The sequence below is a fragment of the Manacus candei genome, unplaced genomic scaffold (genome assembly GCF_025592945.1).
Source record: "Manacus candei isolate 608988 ecotype Guabito, Panama unplaced genomic scaffold, ASM2559294v1 h1tg000014l, whole genome shotgun sequence".
Taxonomy (NCBI): Eukaryota; Metazoa; Chordata; class Aves; order Passeriformes; family Pipridae; genus Manacus; species Manacus candei.
Window position 1 is genome coordinate 83,059,233 of NW_026138062.1, and position 8,509 is coordinate 83,067,741.

Genomic DNA, 8,509 nt, shown 5'->3' on the forward strand with positions numbered 1-8,509 from the left:
TGCTCGAGTTAAGGGCCGGTTCCGGCGGCAGGGCGGGACTCGCGGCCTCCCGTCTGTCCCGGGGTGTGCGGGGGGGGAATAACGTGAATTTCTCCTGATTTTAATTCTCTTGGGCTCTTGTCCTCATTTTAATTTTTTTAAGGCTCTTGTCCTGATTTTAATTCTCTTGGTTCAAACCATTTCCTAATAAGTCAGTTTTAATGAAGTGTTTTCCAGTCCCTTTGGATTCCTGAGATGATTTTAAAATGATGGCTTTAGCAATCAACTAAATCGCAGATGTTGTTTTTGAGAGGAAATGATGCCAAAGAAATGCAGAGAGAGAGCATGGAATCATCCTGGGATCCTGGAGTGGTTTGGGTTGGAAAGGATCTCAGGGATCATCTCCTTCCACCCCCTGCCACAGGCAGGGACACCTTCTAATAGACCTCCAGCCTGGCCTTGGCCACTTGCAGGGATGGGGCAGCCACAACTTCTCTGTGCCAGGCCACCTCCCCACCCTCCCAGGGAAGAATGTCTCCCTTCTGTGCAATCTTTCCCTTTCTTCTCTGCAGGAAGTGGGCTGGGACAAGGGAATTGGCTCCCACGAGGCCGAGGATCAGAGCGGGCTGTGCACAGGGGACAACTTCCACTTCCGAACGGGGAAGGGCCCCTTCGTGCCCACCCCTGGCAAACTGGGACAGAGTAACATCTGCCTGCAGCTGGCTGGAGTTCCCGTTGGCTCTGGGCTTTCAGCCCGCCGGGGCTGCGGCGGGAGCCGCGCGGAGGGAACGGGGGCCGGGGCCGCGCCGAACGAGGGCCGGGGCCGGGCTGAGCGGGCGGGGCGGGGCCGCGGGGCCAGGCGGGCTGGGATTGGGCGGAGGCGCTCGAGTGCTGATTGGGCAGCGCTGCCAGCCCGCGGTATAAAGGGCCGGCGGGGCAGGTGGGGGCGGTTGTGTGTGGGGGCTGAGGGTGTGGCCCCGCTGCTGCCCGGGCTGCGGAGGGGAGAGCGCCTTGGCCGCTGGGTTTGTGCACCGGGGCAGCCGGGGGCGTTTAGGGGCGCCTTGTGCTGGGCGGCGGGGCCCGGGTAAGCCCCTTACCTGCCGGGTGCCCCCGGGGAGAGCCGTGGCATGGCTGTGGGTCCTGTGCTCTCTGGGTGTCTGAGGGTTTGCTTTGGGATCCCAAACCCTTTCCCCGTGCAGGGTTATGAGGCAAAGACTGCTTTAACTTGGTTTTTTGGTGCTGCGTTAATGCTTTTTGCTCGTTCTGTGTCCATTTGCAGCCTCGCTCGTGGTTTCCCCTGGTGTGGAGGCGAGTTGTGCTTCCTGCTGGGAGAGAGAACGGCCTTGGGAAGCTGCTCCATGAGCCACAGCTGTGCCGAGCCCGGCAGTCTGTCCAGGTAAGAGCAGGGCTTCTACTGCCCGTGAGGAGCTGGGTTTGCTGTTGGAAGATAGAATGTGCCTATGCCTTTAAATGCAAGGACAGGCAGAAGCCGGGAGGGACCCTGAGCAGGTTTGGTGGCACGACAGCAGTTTGAAAAGACCTTGACTGTGGGAGAAATGTCCAGGAAAACGATTCCTTTTTTGCAGGGAGGCAGTTTGCGAGGACAGGGGGGTTGCTGTGCTCTCTAGCAAAACTACTGACCTTGGGATGTCTAGGGTGGGGAGATGTTGGCCACGTGTGGGCTGGAGCAAAGGTGTGTGGGTGCCTGTGTGTGACAGCCGTGGGTGTGCAGGAAGGGGGGTTCTGGTGCCATTGGAGCTGCCAGGGAGCCAAAAGGGGCACGGTTGTCTGAAAAAGGCAAAAAGTCTCAGTCTCTGTTGACACGTGTACCAAAGGAGATGCAAATTTTCCCTTTCTCGTTGCAGACTTCGCAAAGCTCCCCAGGAAAGGAAGCTTTATATTCCTCCCCAGCTTTATGCTAAAGGTTTCCTTCCTCCTGTCTCAGCACCCTTTCTGCTGTTGGGAGAGCACGAGGTGGATGGAGAGGATCCCCAGGCATCTGCAGGCACAAGGGACTCATACAACTGCGATTTTCCTCCAGCCCTCGTGAAAGGGACTTCCAGGATACTCTTGGGAATGTACCAGCTCTCCTGCTGGAGCTTTTCTATGGAATATTTGAACACAAAGGGTAAAACTAAAGTCAGGTCTGTTCTGGAGTATGTTACACTTGTGCAAAACTCCGTTCTTCTGTTTATTTTCTGTTCTGGAAAGAACAGTCTGGGGTTCCTGGGCACTTCCTATTGAGTGATTCCATGAAAATAATTTTGTACTGAAAGGGGAAAGGAGCTGTCTGTGGGAGGTCAGGTGTCCATGATAAAAGCTTTATGCTTTTCAGTCAGATAAGCCTTAAAATATCTCACAGTGTATAGGAATGCCTGGCTTCTAAAAGTCACCAGCTGAGTCTTAGAGGCTCCTTTGAAGAGCTGTTTTCAGGCAGGCAAATTGCCCCCCAGGAGGGACTCTGTGCCTGCTCTCCCGTGGCTCCAAGGGATCTCTGGCCCTTCACGCCGGCACCGAGATTTTCTCGGGAAGGGCCTCAGATCCCCGGACCAGTCTGGGACACAGGCAAGATCCCCCTGCATTTTGGGACCAAATTGGCCCCCTGGAGGGACAGTGCTGTTGGTGCCCCCCGGGTTGGGGCACCCCGAGGACTCCAGCGCGCACCGAAAGGATTATTCGGGGAGATCCTCGGGGTGCCCGGCCCTGGGGAGCTCAAAGCAAGGTCCCTGCCATGGATTCAGGCATTGCTGAGAGTATCCCAGGGGTCCCTGTCCCTGCTAGACAGGGAGCTCTCTAATGGGCTGTAATTGGGTTCTAAAAGCGGTGCTCCAAGTGCCAAACAAGTGTGGGATTGGGATTAAGAAATGAGCAGTGAGGGTGCAATTGGCTGTTTTCTCTGGAATGTGACTGTGAGAGCTGCAGGAGTGCCAGGTGTGTGTTCCAGTCCCCAGCATTTGGTTTGCACATGTCCTGCTCAGACACAAGTACAATTTCCTCAGTCCTGAACACAGCAGAATGAGAATTATGGACTGGCAGTGTTAAGGTGATTGGTGTGACAGGGGTCAAACTGGGAAAACATTGGGGAATTCCTCAGTTTGTGTTTTTGCCAAACTCACCCAAACCTCTGCTAGGAAGTGATGGGCTGGAAAAGTTGAGGCAGAAATGGAATTGAAAACTGGGGCTCTTGACACTGTAATTGCTGAAACTAAATGTGTCCAAGCAGCAGCTCTTGTTGTGCAGGGAATAACTCCTGTCAGCAGCAAGGCCCTGACTGAAGTGGCAGCTGCAGTTGTTCCTGTGGTGTGGGCCAGTGGAGCTGCAGGAGAGTGGAAGAGGGCAGAACCTGTAGGTATTACCCCTGATGTGGGATCTCTATGGGTAAGGCCAACCCAGTATCCTTTAAAATCAGAATGCCAGACTGGATTGGTTGCAGGAACAGCTAAATTGGCTCCTCCTGGTTTGCTTGTAGGACGTGAATGCAAGAACCTGCCAAGAAAACCAGTGGACAAGATGATTGATTAGTGCAGGACCTGAGAGAAGCACCTTGAATGACAACCTGGAGGAGTTTCCAGTATTGGATTTAAAAGATGGCCTTTGCATCTCCTTGAGCAAGGAAAGCCAAGAAAGCTTTGCTTTTGCAGGAGAAAATGGGGCAAGCAGGCAGGAAGAAGAGAAGCCCCGTGACTCCTCCCTGAGCCCCAGACAGCCCATGAACTGCCTTGCTGGGAATGGTGGGACGGGCTGGACTCTGCATTGCTCCCTCGGGATGTGTGGTAAGACTGTTATGGCGACTTTTTGAATAGATGGTGCAAGGGCAGCCTTTAAGCAGCTGAAGCATTCCCTGAGGAGAGCTCTGGGTCTGCCAGATGTGTCAGAACTGTTGGAAGCATCTTTGGTGGGGAGGGCAAACAAAGGCCAAGGTGTGCAGTGACCCCCCTGAGAAGGGACTTTCAGTTAATGGCATCCCTGATGGTGAACTTTGTGGGCTGTTCCCCCTGTAGGGCAGGTGATAGTCCCAGCTCCAGTTATGGGAAAAATGGTTAAAAGGGAGCCCCAAAAGCTGGAAGTCCTCCTGGAGGCTCCTGGCAAAGAGAGTTTGCTGCGTTCCCCCTGACAGAAGGACAGTGATAGCTTTTGAGTGCTGGTAGATCCTTTTAATAGATAGCCTTGAGTGTGTCCTTGTTGCACCAGTAGGACTTATCAAAGTCCCCATATTCCAGGAGATAGACACATTGAAGTTTAAAATATTCTTCCTAATCCTTTGTTGGCTTGAGGCTCTCCCCTCAGGAACTGCAGGAACTCCTGGTGCCGCCTGGGCCGATGGATTGGACGCCCCAGCCCCTCCGTTCCTGCCCGGCCACTGGGGCCGTGTCCAGTGGTGGCACTGCCAGCCCTGCAGGTGAAGTGGGAAGGGCCTTTGCAGGTCTGGTGGGTCACATTTATAGCAGGTAAAGTTGCAGTAAAAGGACCTGGGGTCTGTTATTCTTGAGTTCAGAAAGCTCCTTTTGATTGGTGAGCAGGACAAAGTGGATCCTTAAGAGTTCCCATCCGTGTTTGTGTCTCAGCCTGTGTTAGGATTCAGGGCTGTAGCTGTTGTTGTCACTGAGGAGTCAAACTGTGCTTTAAATAATGAGACCCTGGCCTGATGGCCCAGTGTTAAGAAAAAAGGGGGAATGCTCTCTGAGTGTTGAGATGTAACAAGGGCTAATCCTTTTTGCAGTGGGATGGAGCCTGGAAAGTGCACAGAGCTGAGCCCAGGGATTGAAAGGGACCAAGCAAGGGAGGTGAAGAAAGAAGGAAGAAGGGAAGTGAGGCAGCAGGCAAGCAGCACCAAGTTGCTGTGTAAGCAGGTGAGTTGTGTTGAGGTTCCTCAGGCAGGCACTGAGGACTTGGAGGGCTCCAGACAGAGCAGACCTGGGAAGGCCCTCGGTGAAGCCCCTTGGAAACCTTCTAAGGGTAGTTGTGTATGGTGATAAGTGTTGGGAAATGTCCTGAATGTGGAACAGGAATGCAGGGAAGGAAAATGAGCCCTCCTGTAATGCTGACCCCTCCCATCAGCTGCAGTGGAGACCCCTCCGTGTGCCCTTTGGGAGCGGATTGCCAGGACCCCCGTGGGGCTGGGATCATGGCAGGGTGTTGTAAGCAAGGAATGCCTGGCTTCTAAAAGTCACCAGCTGAGTCTTAGAGGCTCCTTTGAAGAGCTGTTTTCAGGCAGGCAAATTGCCCCCCAGGAGGGACTCTGTGCCTGCTCTCCCGTGGCTCCAAGGGATCTCTGGCCCTTCACGCCGGCACCGAGATTTTCTCGGGAAGGGCCTCAGATCTCCGGACCAGTCTGGGACACAGGCAAGATCCCCCTGCAGTTTAGGACCAAATTGGCCCCCTGGAGGGACAGTGCTGTTGGTGCCCCCCGGGTTGGGGCACCCCGAGGACTCCAGCGCGCACCGAAAGGATTATTCGGGGAGATCCTCGGGGTGCCCGGCCCTGGGGAGCTCAAAGCAAGGTCCCTGCCATGGATTCAGGCATTGCTGAGAGTATCCCAGGGGTCCCTGTCCCTGCTAGACAGGGAGCTCTCTAATGGGCTGTAATTGGGTTCTAAAAGCGGTGCTCCAAGTGCCAAACAAGTGTGGGATTGGGATTAAGAAATGAGCAGTGAGGGTGCAATTGGCTGTTTTCTCTGGAATGTGACTGTGAGAGCTGCAGGAGTGCCAGGTGTGTGTTCCAGTCCCCAGCATTTGGTTTGCACATGTCCTGCTCAGACACAGGTCCAACTTGCTCAGTCCTTAACCCAAGAGAGGGAGAATTATGGACTGGCAGTGTTAAGGTGATTGGTGTGACAGGGGTCAAACTGGGAAAACATTGGGGAATTCCTCAGTTGGTCTGTTTGCCAAACTAACCCAAACCTGTGCTAGGAAGAGATGGACTGGGGTCTCTGATCTCCTGGGCAGTTGTTTTGCATGACCCTGGGAGCCTCTGGGATTAGACTGGCCTGGGCAGACAGGGAGCAGTTTGTCCTGTGGAGCTGGGCTGGGTTTGTTGAGGATGCCTTGGGAGGCAGGGCTGGAGAGGCTCCTCTGTTGGCTGTAGTGGTGGAAGGTTGTAGCAGCAGGGCTGGAGCCTTCGCCCTCCTGCTCCCCCCGTGAGCCCCGACGGGCCCGTGCCCTTGGCAATGGAGGGCCCCCCATTGCTGAGTCAGCGGTTCCGGGGGCCAGGAGGGATGGGATCAGGATGCCGAGCTCCGCCCAGGGCCAGGGCTGCCAGTGTTCAACCATGGAGGGAACTGAAAGCACAGTGAGATGGAGGCCAAGCTGCAGCACAGGGATGGGTGAGAAAAGACCCTAGTCCTCAGGTGGAGCTTTGAATTCCCTGGAAAAATGGATCCTGTCAGATGGATCAGGCCCTTGTGGGTGCTGGAGCAGAGGCCTCTCTCATTTTTGGTCACCCTGAAAGGTTGCAAGGACAGCAAGTTCTGACTGCAGGATGAGGTGGCAAACAAAGTGAAGTGGTCCAGAGAAAAGCTGAGGCTAAAATTGGTCCTGTGCCAGAGCAGCCTCGTGCAGTGCTTGTTGCTGTCCCTGAGTGTCCCATTGCAGTGGATATTTCCAAGGGTGCCTTGTGCTGGGGAGCACTGGGGCAGTTCCCTTTCCCTGGGCAGGGCAGGCAGGGCACGTTTCCCCCCTCGAGGGTGGCTCCACAGTCCCCCCCTGTGCCCTGGGAGCGTGGCAGAACACCTGGACCCACTGTCCTTGTCAGAGAGGGCACAAGGGATGGTTGGATGGGGGAGGGAATGGCTCAGGGAGTACAAGCACCATTACAATGAGTAGGGCAGCACCTGGAAAGGAAGAAGGGGAGTTAATCCAGACAAAATCCAAGCACCTGCCCAACCTGTGATATTTTTAGGAACTCAGTGGTGCTGTGGTCCCCAGGAAGTATTGCCCAGGACTAGGCAGGAGACTTCAGGCTCTGTCACCCCCAGAGCAAGTGTCCAGGGGCAGGCAGTGGGGAGGCAGCTCTGTTGTTGAGGATGGGGTTATTTTCTCTGCTTTATTTTGTCTCCAGAGATGTTCTTCCCATTAATCCAAACTGACTCCATCTCCTAACTCTCTGAAGAGGTTTTCTGCTTTTTGTGGGAGGGTAAGGTTTGGGTTCTAACTATAGAAGAGCCAACAAAATAAAGGCTTTGTGGCAAACAAATGGTGTCTCCCAAACTCTTTGTACTTCAAATAGATGCCTTTATTCTTAGTTTTTTCTTATTGGTATTCTCAAGGTACTTGATACCCTGTCTACAGTTATTTATTTTGGCTTCTCTTTTTTATTTGTTACAGAGTTGATGTGACTGACTTCTTTTTGAAATGCAGCAGTGCTCTCAAGGATATTTCCCCCCCACTCCTGGGCTTGTGCAGGGCTGTTGAGTCCGTGTGTGCCACTGTTCTTGTCCCAGGGGGACCGAGTGACATTTGGAACCAAACCTGGGGACTTGAACTCTAGGAATGTTTCTGTGTCTTTGAATTTTAAATTGCACATGAAGCAGAAATATGTTTGTGTTTTCCAGGTTATATTGTCATGAAAATAGAAATGCATCATTGGATCTTACTCCTCTGAGGGCAAACCACCAGACTGATCATTTCTTGGTCCATCAGACCCAGTGCCAGGAACTCAGAGGGGTGTTTGTGTGCAAATGTGCTGAGTGGTGGTGGCCCCCGTGAGACTGTGACCAGCTGGAAATGTGTGTGTGTGTGTGTGCAGAGCTGGGCTGGATCCCTTGGGATTTGGCTCCCAGATCCCCCCCAGCCTTCAGGAAAACCAGAGGCCACCGAACCCTGAGGGAAGGGAGTCCCATTTGCAGAAGGGTTTGTAGATTGGGGAAAAGCTCTCCAGAACAAAGCCTGTGTTCCAAACCCCTTCAGGCCAAAGTCAAGGAGCACAAACCCTGGAGTCATCAAGTTATGAAGTTTGGTTCAAACCATTTCCTAATAAGTCAGTTTTAATGAAGTGTTAAAAGGAGAACTTAAATAAGGGTAATTTCTGATGGAGAATAATGGGAAGAAGTGGTTTAAGTTCCCTAAACATGTTTTATATCAGTCCATGGTTATTTAATTGAGCATTGTTTGGAATTTTTCTTTTTGCATTCGTTCCTGGTGTGCTTTTCTCTATCTAAGGGATGTTTGGAGGTCTTTTTGATTGCTTGAAGGTTTTTAATGTCAGTGCTGGATTGGGGTGGACAGTCATTGTAACATGATTTAGAGTTGGATGCATTTTATCCTGTGTGCCCTCTTTGATGTCTCGTGTTCAGCGAGTGACTGGTCAGAGTTTGGCCCAAGCCTTTGTTTTTCAGGTGAAAAACCCGAAGGGGGAATTGTAGTTGCAGCTTTGCCCTTGAGCTGCAGCTGGAGCCTGGCCAAAGAACAAGGCAAAGCTCCCTGGGGAAGGAAGGGGGAGCCAGAGAAGAAAAGCAGCTGCAGCCAGAAAGGTGGGTTTGGGCGGGAGAAGAGGGGCTGTGACCCAGCAAGGGGCTCTGGAGGGCTCTGGGGTC

The 8,509-nt window shown here is 53.3% G+C and overlaps 1 long non-coding RNA gene across 1 annotated transcript; it reads left to right on the forward strand.

Moving 5' to 3' along the window:
* The first annotated feature begins 943 nt into the window (after positions 1-943).
* On the forward strand, positions 944-4,691 carry LOC127467799 (uncharacterized). The gene is made up of 3 exons (XR_007903314.1): positions 944-1,672; positions 1,845-3,752; positions 4,254-4,691. It is a non-coding gene; the product is annotated as an uncharacterized LOC127467799 (long non-coding RNA).
* The last annotated feature ends 3,818 nt before the right edge of the window (positions 4,692-8,509 follow it).